This window comes from Calonectris borealis, chromosome 2, assembly GCF_964195595.1.
Source record: "Calonectris borealis chromosome 2, bCalBor7.hap1.2, whole genome shotgun sequence".
NCBI classification, from domain to species: Eukaryota; Metazoa; Chordata; class Aves; order Procellariiformes; family Procellariidae; genus Calonectris; species Calonectris borealis.
In genome coordinates, this window is record NC_134313.1 from 99,554,240 (window position 1) to 99,571,900 (window position 17,661).

Here is a 17,661-nt window from a genome sequence, read left to right on the forward strand (position 1 = left end):
CCACAATAAATTTAGCTTTCTACACCTGTGCCTTGGCCATTTGCTGCTCTGCCTTGGCCCCTGCCAAGCATCCAGAGACCCTGGGCAAATGCAATAGACTGGGCAGAAGTAGCTAAAGCATACTAAGCCACCTTAGCAAATCCATGGTTGCTGAAATATGTAAGTAGACCCATGGAGAAGGGGATTCTCATATTGGTACTTTGCTGGAGAAAAAAAAAATAACAGGGTGAATGGGTCGTCTAGAAATTCTTAATTCTGAAAAATGGTTTTGAGCCTAAGCAGTAGTTTGTGTCATATCGCACACAAACTGTGTTGTTAAGTGCTGTGCAAATAGCTGTAATACGCTGCCGAAGTGATTATTATTTTAGCAATAGAACATTGCACATTGTTTGCAGGGCAGCTGAGACGTTACTTTAGGATGAAAATAGCAAAGAATCATCACTTTATTAGTCATGCAGGAGTGCGTGAAAGGGAGCACATGTGATTCCCAGACTTCTAAGCCTGCCCATGCAGTGTGGGTTTTGAAAGGGTACAGTTTGGTAGAAACCCCCTTTTATGTGGGAATGTAGCTCAAGACTGCTCCGTGCTGCAGTCAGTCACCCCCCTCCTCAAGTGTCCTCTCTCTGAAAGCATCCAGGACTTCAACGCGACTTGCAAGAAGTCTTAATGGAGACAGTTATGGAACAGGTTTGAAAGGAAAAAGTATCTGTTGCATGAAAAATTTTAAAATATCAGATATGTTAAATACTGCAGATTTGGACAGCCTTCCAGGCTACTGCAAATCAGTTACATTTCACAATGGAAAACCTGTTGCTGTTTGACAAAGGCTCAGTGATTCAGGCAGGGTAGGCAGGAATTTCTGTCTACCTGTTGCAACAAGCCATGTCCTGTGTGCAGTAAGAAGATACCGTATCCCAGGAGTATCTGTTTCCCGGGAATAGGTGCTAACTGCCTTGGGAGAGTGCTCTCTTCTAATGCAGGCTTGTGTCCTGCTGCTGGTCTTTACACACACTTTTTAAAATGATACGCAGTACAGAGACTTGCACTTTTCCTATGATCTATCCGAAATCAGATTTGTTAGCTTCCTGGACACACTGAAATGCCACCCTTCTCTTTCCCCTGCTGGGCTATTGAAGGGAAAGGTGCTGAGGCAGTGGTGTTTACTGCATTACCTACTGAGGACCCTGCCAGCCTGAAGTATGATCCTATGATCCTAAGCAGCCTTCCTCATTTGTCTCCACTTCAGTTTTGAATTTATGGCACGTGCATTTGGAGCTCTGGATTGGTACTGTGATTATTTTTAATCGGAACAAATAAATGCAAGTCAACAAGTCTTCCTTTTTTATGCATTCAGAAAAAAAAAACCAATGAGAAAAAACATTAGTTAGGTCTATGCCAGTAGCACAAGCAGGGTTAGTGCAGTTTGCTTTCGGACATTGGCATGCCTCTGCATAGCTATTGCTCCCTTGAAATCATGCTCTTTAAGACTGTAACACTGTTAAATCTCAGGCTTTAGATTTGCCAGCTGTACTGATGCGATCGTGTTGAAGTCTGGCCTGCATTACCTGCTCTGTGACCTTGCTTCATTAAATCAATAATGGTCAACCATGTGTTCTTTATTTGCACAAAGGGTAAATTCAGTTTCTAGGCTACTGGCCCTTTGCAAATTCTCCTTTATCTGCAATAGTAAAACCATTATTTTTGGTTCTTTCTGGAGATTCTTTCTTCAATCCAGGCGAATATTGAACCTGTATGATGTCCGTAGCGAAGAAGGTGAGCGTTGTCGTCCTCAGGAAGGCAGTAACATCTGCTGGTCGGAGCAGGAAGGCCAGGCCATCCCTGGGGTCCCTCGGGCCCGTGTCCACATGGGGCAAGGAGAGTATGCTGGCAAGTGCTTCAGGGGATCGGAAGCTTGCAGCACTGGTTTCCTTATAACAAAGAAATAATCAGATGATTTTTTAATTCTCTCCCTCCTAAGAGCCAAAGGTATTTCTCGGCTTTTTCAAAGCTGGAGACTTCTTTCTTGAAATCAGGATTAATCTCTTCCCCTTCCTCTTCTGCCTTGCCCCGTGCCTGCCATCCCCTGGTGTGCCCGAAGAAACATGGTAAAAGCCAATGATTTCTGGTATTCAGGCCTGAATCATCACCGTCGAAATGAACAGGAGAGAGCGGCTCTCTCATGAAATCTGCAGACGGAGGCAGGCAACCGGGCACCGCTTTTAATGAGGTTACATTTTTGAGATGTTCTTTGAAATCATAACAGCTAGAGACTGACTCCCAACTCAAGATAAACAGATAATTTCCACACCAGAAATTCCTGTTAATATTTAAGCAAGGCTTAATCTTCCTCTTGAAATGAAAATACGTTCTTTCAAAGGAACTTTATTTAAGAAGAGAATGTTTCTTCAAAAGTATTTTAACAGCTCAGATAACTATATATATCATCATCAGGCTTCAGGCATTAATCATTAGGAATAACACGGATACTTAGCATTTTAGGAACTCGTGCAGCAACTGCGGTTTATTAAATAAACCCTCATGAAAGGACTTCATGATTTCTCATTAGAGTGAGGGCTGCAGCAGGGAGCTTCCAGTTGCCACACATCTCACCTATAATGCACAGGATACTGTTCCAGCTGCATACGTGCCTTTCCAATGTTTAAGGACACATCACCTTTCAGTGTAGGACAAATGACCAAAAGTGGATGAATGAGGATCGTTTAGTAATAGGAGAATATTTTTTTTAATATTAATAAGACTATGCTATAGCACTCAGCACTTCCAATATTAGAAAAGCATAGCAACAAAGAAAGTAGGGCAGCTTTATTAAGGACATTATGGAATCACGAATCTAATGCAGTACACATCAGGCTGTGTCCCACATATACTCTATGTGGGACACTGTAGTATGTGTGACTGTGCTCCTATTGTTCTAACAAGAGACAATACAAAGGAGGGTGCTGAACACAGCAATGCCATCACTGGCAATGTTCAGCTAAATAACTCTGTCGGATGCATAATTTTTATTATTTACTGTGAAAAGCTAGGCTGGCTTTAATCACTTTACAAGCCATATCCAGGGTTAGAGCATTTACCCTCAGACTTTAGACTTAGCCAGAATTGATTCCACAGAGAAATAGTTTTAAATGTAGTAAACGTTGTGATTGGGCAAGGCTCAAAGGCAAGTCAAAAATAAGCATGAAGCACTTGCCATGAAATCATGCACATCTTGAAAGGAAAGATGCTTGCATTTTCTTTCATTCATTTCACACTTGAAGAAATGCAGGCATTACCAGTCAAGGTAAGGAGAAGCTCTGTGATTTGAGTGTTGGAATGTGACGTTCTCATCTTTGCGTTGTTTTTATCATTTCAGATATCTGAGCAAAGAATCACTGTGCCGTTCATCCGGCATAGAAAATGGCCCAGAACAAAATTGTGACTCATTTTCATGACAATTAAGGAGGAGGAAATATTAACTCTTTTCCCACAGCAAATGCCCTAAGCCTAGATTCAAAGCAGTCTCATGTGGATGCAAATCCTGCTCTTCTCTGTGTTAAACTCTGCAAATAAGCGCAGTCACAAGGCTTTACAATCCTGCAGTTATGCCTTTCATTCAAGGCAGACAAACCTGCCTTGAGGCGGTTCCCCCACCTCAGACTTGCAGTAGAGCTGACCGGTAGCTGACAAGCTTTAGCAGCCCCCGATGTCATCTCCTATTTCTCTTTATCCCCCGGGCAGCGCATCATGCAGTGGTATTTGATCTGAATATTGAGGGCTGCCAGCACGCTGCACTCAGCACATTTATTTTGAAAGAAAAAAAAACAAAAACAACCACCCTAAAAGCAATTCTAAACAGTCTTGGAAAAATTTAGAGGCAACAGCTGGGATCAGGGAGTTTGGTAACCTGCACGCACAGCAGCATCCCAGCAGAAGGACGGGATGCCCTTGGAAACACCACAGAGCCCGAGTCCTTCCTATTCCTGGAAGAAGATGTGATTGCAGTGAATGGTGCGGTGGGATTTCGAAACTCTCCCACAGGCATCCAGGGGAGTTACGCTGCATTTGGGCCGGGCTGGTTTACTACAAAATGTGGGCAGGACGTGTAATGCTGGAGTGACTCTGAGAGTCAGACAGACGAGTCCCAGGTAACAAGCACCGTGGTAAATAACATCTTTCCCTGGGCTGAACCGATGCAGCAAGGCTGCTTCGCTTTTCATCTCCTGACTTCCCAGGATGCCAAACTCCAGCTCTCTGGTTTTCTCCCTTCAGACCCAGTAGGTCCCATTCTCTGCGTGCCCTAGAAACCTCACGGGTTGCGACTGGCCGCTCCATGGAAATCTCAGGCTCTTCCAAGCATGTCTGGTGAGACCTGCGTGATGGTTTCAGAGGTATCACTCCGTCACGAGGGATCTGTGGGGAACATAAATGGGACAAGAGAAGGGTAGAGAGATGGGTGTTTGGAGAGGGGAAAGACCAGGCAGAAAACACAAGTGCTCAGAAAGGCGGTAGAGAGAAACATGAGGCAAAAAGTACATTTGCTGGAAGGCCTTCGCAAGGGAGGGCTGGGAGTTAACGGAGGTGAACCGAAATGCAGCCAGCAGCGACAGAGTTAGCAGCGTGCCTCCTTCCTCCTCTCTTTCGTGACCACAGAGGCACGTAAACTTGCTACCTCCTCTTGTGAAAAATCAGCTGGGTGGAGCGATTCATATGCATGGGATTTAAACAATCTATTTTAATTGTCACTTAATGGAGAAAGCAAGTGACCTTGAATAAAGTTACCAGATTTCATTCCTGTTTTGCATTTCTATTTAATCATTTTGCCAAAGAACGGTTGGTTCCTAGTAGTTGGTAAGAGATTTCTTCCATAGCACCTGAAGCCTTTTGCTATATTTCATACTTTCTTGTTTTGCTAACTCAGAATGTGATATGTATGTATTGAAATACTTAAACAACTGAAACTTTTATTCAAACGCTTAATGTTTACCTTTTATTGTATTAGAAAATGGCAAATGACATTTTGTATTTACTAGGTAATTCAATCTTTTTCTTAGGAGTTATGTTGAATTGCCTTTGTATAGAAATTAGGCTATAATAACATACAAAAAGGCAGCATTGGTTTTCATTATTAAATAAATTCATATTAAAAGATTTGGATGTAAAAGAAGAAGAGGGTGTCAAAACACATTTTGTATTTAAAGTGAACTGAACTGTTAAATGAAGAAAACAGTCGTTTGAGAAATAAACTGTTAACCAGTGCTGAAACAGCCTACAACAAGTAGATGTCAGCCCTGGTGTTTATTCATAGACTGGTGGGTAGGAAAAAGAAATTTCCAGCTTTTTTAACCTGTAATTAATTTCTCATTTCTAATGAACAAGTCATTGACCAAGCCAAACCGAAGAAACTGTAATAAAGGAAATACGCTTTCCTTACTTGCAAGAAAGGCTCCAAGTGAAAAAAGGCTGTTCATCACTTCAATGAGTGGTTGTTCCAGAAGTTTACTTGCTGCCTTGGCTTCCTATTTCAGTGCTCTGCCTTTCTTTAAAACCTTGTTAGCAAATGCGTTACTAAAACACTGAGCTCTTAATTTGAGCAAGGACTGAACCTCAAGTCTTCCTTCCTCCTGACAAGCAATTGCCCTCTCTTGTGAGCTGCAAGGTCGTAGTTAGCTTAGGAAGGATGCAAATATTCCATAGGGAGTGGGAGGGCTCCACTGGGAGGGAGAGCCTGAACACAAGAACAACCTCCCAAAAAGTGGGAGATGAGGTTTCATGTTCTCTTGGGGCAGATGTGGGGGTTGAATTTGATTCTTCCACAACTTGAACTCTTAACTGCAGAGTTCATGCGTAAGAGGGAAAATACCAATCGCCTCCAGACTTGCTGAGGGGGAGGTGAGGTGAACTTAGACCTGATGAAGCCTCCAGAGGCAGAACAGGTTGGAGAAACACCAGTTTGGGCACCCTGATGGCATTTAGACACCAGACATGCAGCTCAGCCTTGTCAGAGGTGTGCATGTCTGGCTGCATGGACAGCAGCAAAAAACCATGCATTGAGATGCTTCTCAAATCCAGAGCAACTTACGTCTTTCGGGAGCAAAATCAAAAGACTAATTTGTGCAGTCACCACAGTAGCTTTTATTTGCAACCAAATACAATTAGGAATGTTCAGTACTTGTATTTTCCACATTCTGTCTGTTCATGCTGTCATTGGCGATAATTTCATTTTGTTTTTAAATTGTGGTGCTTCTACAGATCACCTTCTGATATCTTACAGACCATTAGTAGTTTCCAGACTGGAGGTTAAAAAGCTTTGACCCTGGGGACTTAACCACTGGAAAGTTAAGCACATGGAAATGTTGGGAGCACAGAAGGTTATAACTGGATTTTGTGACTGCCAAAAATATTAAACTCAGGCAGCCATCTCACTCTCCTAAATCCAGCACAGAGTATTTTCCCATGTCACAATCAGCACATCCCAGAACAGAAACCAGATCTTCTGAGTTCGAGCCCAAAACCTCTCCACTGGGCTATGGTTATTGCATCTGCATTAATTTTGCATTCCCACATCTGGTAGAAAAGCACAGTTTTAAATCTTCAAATCCCAGTAAAACCTTCATTAACACCAAGAAACTTCCAAGGCATCCTCAACACGGCTGCCTGACTCCAAGTTTACTCCTCTTGATTTAGACTTGTCACGCAGCCGGCTTATGTTGATCATTCTCAGGAAAGAGGTTTCTCTGTTTTTTTGTAACACATTGATTAGAACCACCCTGTTTCTACTAGGGGAAGTAGATGATTCATACCGTGGGACCTTCTTTTCCACACAGTTCAGACGCACTGGCTACTTCCCTTTGCTGGAGGGAAGCAAGGTTCATTCTGGACAGAGAGTCCAACCTACTGAGAGATCCCTCTGAGGTCAAGGAGACTTCCAGAGGTGCCAGTCAGGCCATGTTCAGCACCTGATGCTGTAGAGTGCTTCTAAATTAGACCTCAGCACTCAATAAAGCGAGATAGGTGATAGAGGATTTGGAGTATGCAAACAAAGATGCTGACTTTCTGGTCTGATATCACATGAAGATTGAGTCCCGCTGCCCCTGAAAAACATTTTTCAGCCGTTGTGCTGTGCTTGCTTTCTTGATTAAATACAGAAGTTGCCTGCATGCTCATAAACCTCCAGGGGAGGAGGAGTACCACTGAGTTTTAAAGAGTTTTAAAAGCCTAAGATGGCCTAATTTCCTCTGATGACTCTCAAAACTCTCTCCTAATTTCCCGTCAAATAGCTGCCACATTAATCAAATTGCAGCTTGCATGGCAAAACATCTTGCCAGTTCCTGTGCCTGTAACTGTTTAGTGCTCCATCAACTGACTCCTGAAAGCCTGGCTCAAATGGACAATTTTACACTCAGTTCATCTTCAAGGTTGGGAGAGCTTTGCCATGCCCAATATATTGGTATAGAAAAGTCTTCTCAATAGCAAAAAAGATATATACCACGTACAGTCATTACCTTTTAATCACCCAAGCCTGCTGGATTGCCTGAGACAAACCAGGAATTACCGGTGCAGGAACGTCCAATCAATATGTGGAGGAAATTTCTGTGCTCTTCACAGATGACCCAAGGGAAGGGGAGAGACGAGAGAGAAGAGGAATTTGCTGCCTTAGAAAAGGAAGAATAAGATATTCAAAAGAAATTTCAAGTAAGACAGGGAAAGTAGGGAACTTAAAAAAAACTCTGTTTACAAGACGTCCCCAAAAGAGTCGGCATAAAACAAGCACTGAACTGTAGAGTGACTTGGATGACTGGCCTGGCATTTGCTCACTTTTTGTTTGCAGGGAGCAAAACTCAGAACAGTTTATGTCAGAAACAAAGTGTTTGGGGCATCTCGTCTCTCTCCAGGAATTCACTGTCGCTGCAGAGTTTCACAAGTAGCTCTTCCAGTTACCCGAATAGTCATGGAAAAATGCTAAAAGGGTCCTCCCCCCTGACCCTGCCTGTTTTTAATTGCTCACTGGAAACTTTTCACACTATTCATCACACAAGTCCTTTCAAACCTCCCTCCCAAACAAAGCTGGGCTCCCTGCAATTCCTCTCGGAAAGAGACGAGTTTAATGTTTGCTGCCGGTGAGCTGGACTGCAGAGCATTTTGGTCACCTCCCCTCCCTGAAGTACTCCTCTTCCTTTGATCTGCAAGGAGCTCCCCTCAACACCTGCGTGTGGGGCAGAGCAAAGGAGCTGGAGATAACCTCGTGCCTGGTGACCGCTCTCCTCCCTTCCCACTGAAATCAAACCCCAGCTCTTTGCAACAGCAGAGGCTTCTGAGAGGCAAAGAGGGGACCGGGGTTCATGCCCCTTCGTGAACGGGTCGGGCAGCAGCATGCTGGCGGCAGTGCATGAGGGCTGTGCGAGGGCTGCATCGTAACCCTGCGGGTAATGAAGAAAATCTCACGAACCCAGAAGTCTCCCAAACCCCCTGGCAGAGGTTTAGCCATGTGGCAAAACCCCATCAGTCCTTCCCCTGGCCGTGAAGCCCGAAACAGTGTGTTCTTCACGTGGGCAGAGGTACTCAGAGGGTACCAACACCCAAACAAGTGCAGGAGGAGAAGAGGAGCCATGGCCGGGGCACAGATACGGTGCCTGGCTGTCTCCTGCTGCCTTTGCATGAACACTGTGCCAAATCAGCATTTGAGGAAGGTTTTTACTTTTATCCAGGACCATCTTGCCAGGTCATCTGGCAGACCAGTTGGTGTTTCTGCACGGGAGCTATATCTGGAAATTTAGGGCTTCCCTGGAGTGCAGGAACCGACCAGACGTGCGCTGGGTGCTTGATAAGCACAGCCCTTCCCATGCGTGGGCACAGCATCGCTGCGCAGCCGTGCTGTAGGTCCGATGCTTGCTGGCAGCACTGTGTGTACTCAGCACATGAACACCATCTGTACGATGCACACACAACACGCTCACGGCTTTCCAGAAACCTGGGGGCTACCAAGGAGGCATTATGTTGCACACGTGGGCATCTTTGTACCCAAAATCTCCTAGGGAGAAACATGACAACCCTCAGCATGGGTCTTCCTCCATCTGCAGAAGGCTTGGCCGTCCCTGTTGAATGGCCCCTCTGCACGTCCCTGTATCTGTAATTCATCTGGTGTGCAGGCTGGGCTCCAACAGCCTGCGTATGATGCCTCTTTTCAGCCAAGCTGGTGGGAGCTGCGTTCTTCTTATCTCTGACTGGTTCTTCACCTATTTATTACATATATATTAGTGCCTTTTCACTCCACAGAAATAATTTTTAATGTGCCCATAGGGATGATGATTGTACAAGATGCCATATCACGACAAACAAGGCATTTCATGTTCACATAATGCTGACTGCTTTTCATCAGCAGGTCCCAAAGCACTTTATAACGGAGTCTGGCATCTTTATCTCCAATTCACATACAGGGACACTGAGGTGCAGGTAGGTGGGCAATCTACGGTCAGTCTCATCTCAGCAGTAAGTCCAGGGATAGAAACAATGTCTACTCAATTCAAGTCCAATATTGGATAAACAGGGGCCCCTGGGCTTGGTTATTGGGGTTTTAAGCCCTTATTTACCACTTACTTTTGTATACCTTGTGTATGTTATACCTTTTCTCTCCCCAGTTGCAGAAGCCCCACGTTGTGCGCCTCATCCTTCCCCCCACGGCAAAACAGACAGGAGCCAGCTGACAGCAACCCGCTGCTTCTTTCTAGCACACATGTGATTTCTGATCGAAAGCCAGCAGCTTCATTGGCAGGAAAAGACTGAAAAATATCATTGCAATTAATGTGGAGAAACTTGAAGCTACACCACTATCAGCAATTCTGCAGAATGAAACATAAAAGTGCAAAAAGACTAAGCGATGCTTTGCAAGCCATATGGGTGTTTTTTTCATGGACTGCTGGACAATTTTTAATGGACCGGTTGGATGGGCAAATTCCTGTGATTTTAGGGCAGGGTATAGGATGACAGAAAGTCTGCTAAATGGGCATCTCTGGTGGAAAAAGGAAAAGAAAAGGAAGGTGGATATCAGAACCACAGAGGGTTTAATACTGCTGGGTTAATGCAGACAAAAACTCTTTAATGGCAATCTGCGTGGGTTGGGGTTGCAGAACCTCAGTCAAATTCAGAAGCAGAGAAGCTAGATCAATACAGAGCAGAGTACCAATTAACATCCCTGGTTTTCAACAGCATCCTTCATTTGTCCTCTAAAATTTCCTTTGTCTCTGTCACAGTTCAATAGACAGCACTGAAATTTCCCTTATAAGTTACAAAGCAGGTTGCAGCTAGCAGGAGAAGCAACACCATATATATTAGAAATCTCTGTTAATCATACACAGAACAACAACTTCCAAATTTAAGTATGTATGGTTCCTTGCCTTACACCAGAGATTTACTTGAGAAACAGACAAGATCTGTTAAGTAAACGCTTTTTTAATTCTCCTCAGAGATATGTTTCCTTAAACTATAGTGTAGATCCTTGTATATATAATATGGTCATCTTAGGGAAAATACAAACAAACTGCATTGAAGACAGAAAATGCTTAGGTCAGTGTCTTCCTCTGAGAGCCAGGCAGCCGCAGCTCCAGCATCTGTCTTCATTTCCCTACCTCCCAAGCACCCCAGCAAACATTTAAAAAGCAAAGTTTCAGCCTGAATGTAGAATTTCACGACTTTAGTTGGTTGGGTTTAGCTGGTTATGTTACCTCATTCCTTTTTCAGGGCAGGTCTCCACTGCAGGGCTGAACTGGCCAGCCAGGGTGAGTTTTATCCCTTGTCCTTTACCCCCTCCCTTCTTTTTTTATGAAAGCTTTTGCATTTTTGCTCCCTATGGGGAACGCTGGAGAAACACTTCAAACCAACAAGTGGAGACGGCAGCGACTGGCCCGCAAGAAGGGTAGGAAGCCCAGCTGCACCACAAACAGGCACCGCAGGCAGTCGCTGAGGTCCACTTGCTGTTTTGTCACGGGGTGAGTCTCGCTCAGCAGCCGTACCCGCCAGCTTGGAGGATGTGACACAGCCAGCCCAAGCCTTGAGCAAGCATCAGCCCCTTCCTACCTCTGCAAAACACTCCCCTGCCTCGCCAGGCTGCTGGGGGGCTGCGTTTTGCACAGCAGTGTTTTTTGTCTCTTATCTTAGAATCATAGAATAGTTTGGGTTGGAAGGGACCTTTAAAGGTTGTCTAGTCCAACCCCTCTGCCATGGTCAGGGACATCTCCAACTAGATCAGGTTGCTCAGAGCCCCGTCCAACCTGACCTCAAATGTTTCCAGGGATGGGGCACCTACCACCTCTCTGGGCAACCTGTGCCAGTGTTTCACCACCCTCAGTGTAAAAAATGTCTTCCTTATATCAAGTCTAAATCTACCCTCTTTTAGTTTAAAACCATTCCCCCTTATCCTGTCGCAACAGGCCCTGCTAAAAAGTTTGTCCCCATCTTCCTTATAAGCCCCCCTTAAGTACTGAAAGGCCGCAATAAGGTCTCCCCGAAGCCTTCTTTTCTCCAGGCGGAACAACCCCAACTCTCTCAGCCTTTCTTCACAGGAGAGGTGTTCCATCCCCCTGATCATTTTTGTGGCCCTTCTCTGGGCCCGCTCCAACAGGTCCATGTCCTTCCTGTGCTGAGGGCTCCAGAGCTGGACACAGTACTCCAGGCGGGGTCTCACCAGAGCGGAGTACAGGGGGAGAATCACCTCCCTTGACCTGCTGGCCATGCTTCTTTTTATACAGCACTGTATACGGTCGGCTTTCTGGGCTGTGAGTGCATATTGCTGGTTCATGTCCAATTTTTCATCCACCAGTACCCCCAAGTCCTTCTCCACAGGACTGCTCTCAGTCCATCTTCAGTACCAGAGCACTCTGGAGGAGCAAAGTGTGACTACCTTGAATTGCACAGGTATTCACAATGATGGCAAAAATAACGAGGAATAACAGCTGGGAGTATTTAGCAACCTGCTCACTGCCAGAAGCACTGCAGAAAATTCACATTCCTTCAGGACTGGATGCTCTAGGGCCTTTCATATCCTACCAGAGCGATTTTACCTAAGCAGTGGCCTGCTCTGGATAGCCATCTTTCCCTACATCTCCCCTAATGAGCACATCAGTTCAGGTCACTCTGGCAGGGGCAATGTGCTCCCAGGCACTATTTTCCCAAGGGAAGTGGGGAACATCCCAGCCATGGACAGATCATGCAACAGCAGGCTTCAGGAAGGTGGCAACGCTAATTGCTCTGTATTAATTTAATTAATTTTAGTTAATTGCTCTGGTGAGAGCAGCCTACTGTCAGCTGTACCTCCCCCCTGTGAGGGGCTGAATCACTGGATTTGTTCTGAGTAGGAACCAAAAAATCCATTGTCCTGAGCAGGGGTGGCCGAGGTGACCAGGGTGATGCCAGGGACAGCGGTACACCCCAGGAAGCAGGGTGGTGCAGCCAGCTGGGGGTACCCAGCCATCCAGCCCCCGCGTATCGCTGCCCTGGGAAGGTTTTAGGGCTGACACTTTGTCTGGGGGAGTAATTGCCCATACTTGAGGGTTTTGAGCCGCAGCGTGCAGGAGCCAATGCGTGGCCCATGAGACTTGCATCCGGGGAGCGAGCTCTGCCTCTGCAACTCCTCCTCCCCATCAGTCGGTGCCCTGCAGCATACTGAGGGGTTTGACCGCAAGCTCGCCCGGCCCCCTCCCGTGTTTCGGTGAGAAGGGGGCCTTTGCCTCGCTATTTACTTGGCAGGGCTCCAGCTGTGCACAACCTTACATACATGTGTAGTCCTACTTACACATCTGGCCAGTCAAAGTCACCAAACTACAGATGTAAGAGACTCCAGAAGAAAAGCATAAATGTTCAAAGAGCACGAGACTGATTTTTCTGCAAGCTATCACTTTGCTGCTTCTTTGGGAAAGAGGCCTGTCTACGCAAATAGGGGCAACAATTAATTAAAGGGGGGGCAAGGAATGGGGAGAGGTGAGTTACAATCTCCATTTCCAAATTCAGCCCATTCTGTCCCACAGCCAGATTCCACTTTAGCTATATTGGGTTAATGTTTGGTAGCAATATATGTATAGCAATTCAGCTGGAAATCTAAAATGGATTAGACCTGGTGAAAGCAAGCTTATTGGTATTTATTTTTCATTAAGTGCATGACCTAAACAAAGCCTCCTTTACATTTTCCCCACATCACCTTTTGTTTAAGTTTATAGCGCGTTACAGTGACTCCACCATGCTGCACCCATCACATCATCTTACGATTCTGAAGAAAGAAATCTTATTTGATTTTGTAACCTGAATTTCATTTATTGCCAGAGACAGATTGCTGGCACTTCTGCACTTTGTTGTAGGTTTATATGAGAAAGGCTTTTGAGATGAGGAACAACAAGGGGTCAGGATTTCCATCCAGAGCCATATTTCTAGAGCACTTTATAATTTATAAAAATTCACTCCAGCCAAAAAGTAGATTACTTTTACTTATTGATAAAATTGGTAATTCTTGTATTTCAGAAGTGCAAAGGAAAATGCTCGTTGATATATATTCTGCTCACATGCATTGCAAGGACACGTATCAGTGAGTAGGGAAATGGTTAGTGAAACAGATGAAGGATTTGGGCACGCAGAGCAACAAGAGGGATATTTTCTCTGTGCCACCACTCTGGGTGAGCAAGGGACATGGGTTTTGTGTTGGAACCTGCCTGCCGCACAACTGAGACACAGCCATTTTGGCCCAAATCCAAAGGTGAGGAGCCGTAGCACCCTGCAGGTACCCTCCAGCAGGGTCAGTGGGGTTTAGTTAGGGGTTGCCGGATCCGGCAGCCCGAGAGAGGAGAGGCCACCGCAGCTCCAATCCCCCTGGTCCAACCCGTAGCACAGCTGAGAATATATTCCCAGTAGGCACACACACAAACACAGGTATGTATACACCACGTACATACATAGATACACGGGGCCAGCAACACAGATCAATACAGAAACACTCAGCATTCACGCAAACACATGCAGCATCAACAGCCTTGTCCTGTTTCCTTCTCGGCCTGATCAGGGTAAAGATCTATTAGTGAGGAAAAAAAAAGTATGTATGAATACAACGTGGATTCCTCCGGTAGCTACCCATAAACACTGAGCCTGCCCAGCAGCTGGCACTGGATCCTCTCACCTCCAGTTGCCTCCTGTGCAGATACACACACACACAGAGTTCTCCCAGTAAACCCCAGTTGGGCAGGACCCCTTGGGCCACCAGCACCTCCAGCTTCCTGATGCACAGGACACATGTACACCCAGCCCAGACTTACGGCCACTTCTGTACCCGGCTCCCTGGCCACCTACCCTTCCACCCAACTAGTCCAGCTCAATATTTGCTCCTCATCACACACCAACATACACACTCAGACTGGCTCCCGTTGCCCTGACATACACACCCAGACTGGCTCCCATTGCCCTGACATACACACCCAGACCGGCTCCAGTTGCTGGCACCATGGATGCCCAGGTGCCTGTGACCCCCGGTCCCACTCCAGCAGCTGACACTCGCACCCTGTACACACAGGCACACACTGATAGGGAGTCCTTCACCAGGAAAAAAAGAGTTCAACAAGGAGACAGGACAGACTGCACTGGTCAGGAGCAGACAAACATGCTGGCCAGCCCCTGCTTACCCATCCCTTTTAAATCCTTATCCCTCTATTTTCCCACACTTGTTCCTCCCCAGACCACCTCCATCCCTCCCTGTCCTCACCTTTGGTTCCTTCCCAAAACCTCCCATAATAAGTCTTGTGTGATCCCAAGATGCTCATCCCCTGCACCTCACGATGAGTCCCCCACCCCCAGGCAGGGACCCCCTCAGCCTGTGAGATGCCCTGGAGACAGCCCAGGGAGGAGCCAGGACAGGGAGTTTTTCGGGTTCCCCCACCTGCGTGTGTGGAGATGAGCCTTTTATCACCTAACCTAAGAGGGCAGAGAGACCAAAGGGTCAAAAACATGAGGGGAGAGGGAAAGGGTTAAGATATTCTGGAGGCGACACCAATAAAACAGGGAAGAGCCCCGTAGGCTGAGGTGATGAAGTTTTCAGCTTCACAGCCTCCTCCAGTAGCTCAGGGGAGCCAATGCAGCCTGTGGTGATAAAGTCTAACACTCACGACTGCAGAATTCGCAGTGAGCCAGGGAATGTACTTCATGTGCTGCACCGTTTTCCCTTCGGTCCCCAGCCAGGACTCTCTCCATTCACTAGACTGGAAATGTTCCCTCCCTCCAGGGTTCAGTACCTCAACATTTTGCCAGCTTCTCACCCAAAAGCATCCCTGACAAATACCTGGAGAAACAAAGAGCAGAGCATTGTAAATAGCTCTGTGTGTAGCCCTATTCCCTCCTCTGAGACTGCCTTAGCGGAAAGTTAAGGCTTGCACAAAAAAGACATCTTTCCCCAACATACCATGATCATAACAATTCCCTTTCCAAAGGCTCATTCTTTCAGCTCAGGTCTTCTCAAGTATCCCCTTGGATACACTCAGGCTCAAAATTGTGCTTCATTCTTCCCGGATCTGGAAATCAATGCATTGACAACAATTTCAAAATCAGTCAGTAAAGATTTGAACTCCAGGCTGGGGTTTCCATCCCCTGAGTCTCTGCAGAGTGAAAGACCTCTCGGCAAGGATCCATACAGCACCAAGCTCCACACTAGGAGCTCTAGGCCCTACTGTGGTTTGATAACAGTAACACTAGAGCAACAGAAGATTATATCCTAGCACTATAAAATCACTCTTGTTGATATAAATGTGTTGATAAACCTCAAAGCCTATCTGCAGTCTCTTTTCTAGTTCTTCCATCAGCAGCAGGACTAACAAAGCCTGGTTCCTTGCATTCCCCAGGCCCTCTTGTGCAATACTTTCCCATGCCCTCATGCCCCCCTCCAGATCCCACCAAAATGTTCTGCCCCTTCTCTGTCTCTACCCTCCCACCAGGAGATTACACATGGTGTGACTGGTCAGGGCCATGCGAGTGGTGCTTGGGGGGGCTGGCAGATGTCAAACAGACTCTGATGAAAATTTCCCTCTAGTCCTCTATTCAGCTAATGGTTTTCAAAAATCTTAAAGAACTAAAGCTGCTGAAACTTTTACCTCTCTGGGAAATTCAGCTGAAGGTGACAGGAAGTTCAAAACTTTTGGCAGAAAGGGGAAGGGCTGGACAGACAGGGCATGACTATACGAACCTCAATTCTTTGGAAAACCAGCTAATAAAAAATGCTGACTTTCCAGAAGAGGCTATGAGAATATCCCTGCAAGAAGATGACATTTTTTAAAATTTAGTCCAATCCCTCTGTAGGAGACAGGCTGTACAAAGGGAAAGGAGAGCTCCTCTGGCATAGTAAAGACCACAGCTGGTGCCTAACAGGTATGAGGGGCTGGAGAAGGTGTAACTGATGCGTGACGGCACTTGTGTCATTCTCAGCTGCCCCCCAATCCCAGCAAGCTGTGAGTAGCCAGCATGCCTTTAACTGCATGTGGGGGCGAACAGCCACGCTGCCCCCTCTCCTGGCTGGGTGTCACACAGATGGCTCTGCCGTGGGCGCAGATAACTGAGTGCAGTTGGGAACTTCAGCCTAAAATTACCGATGACTACTCCAGTCAGTCTTGCTCATAAGCCAAAGCCATGCAGAGCCTCATTTTCCATGCAGAGGGAACTCCCGGGGAATAGGAAATTTTCCCAATGGAGAGGAAGAGGGGTATTGACTCTGAGATCTTGAGATCCCAGCCTGCTCCAGTTTGCAGCCCTTCACTCGGGGCAGTTGGGTGGAGGGTGCCTCGGACCCCCTTGTCTTCAGGGAGAGGATCCTGTAAGCGCATCTCCTTTAAAAAACAATTTTGAGGGGATTAGGGAATATTAGTTTACCCAGGCATGGTGATTAAACTAAGCCTGAATCAGTATTGCTTCCAGAAGCACCTAGAGAAAAGCTTATTGCTCCAGATTTCTCCTCTTCCATAAATTTCAGAGCAACCTCAGGAGAAATGAACACAAAAATACTTTCTCCTTACATTCTCCTCTGTAGGGAAATACTTGGATTTCTGAGAGGTTTTTTGGCAAGATCTGCAAATAGATTTACCGCTGACCACAGTCAGATCTTTCTGTTGAAAAGTGAAAAACTAAAGACAGAAGGACAGAAACTCAGGTGGGTCAGTTGGCACAGCACGCCTCCGGTCAGCAACGCTTAGCCCTGCGACATGTCAGGATAATCGTCTCAGAAACCTTCGTCCAGGGCAACATTTTCATAGCGCTTCAGATGTTTCACTCTTCCTTTTTTGTAGTTAACCACCTGTCTTTTAATTTTTTCCCTTGCTCCCAAGGATGCCGCGCCATCCTATTTCCCCTCGGATTGGACAGAAACAGGGCGTATGCCATCTTCGCATTTCCTGGATGAAGTGGAAGCGCAGCACCTGGCACTAGGCAGGGCATGGCGATACAAGGGTCACTCTACCTCTGGGCAATACATATGCATATGAAATTTTGATATTGATTATTATTTTGTGTTTGATAAAGAATGAGAGACTAATGAAGACAGCAGGACTCCGAGTGAGCACAAATCTTGCATGGTGTTGCCATCTTGGATTTTAAACCAAGATGTCAATTAAAAATTTGAATGAGGTCAACTGCAGTGACCCAGCTAAACAAGAT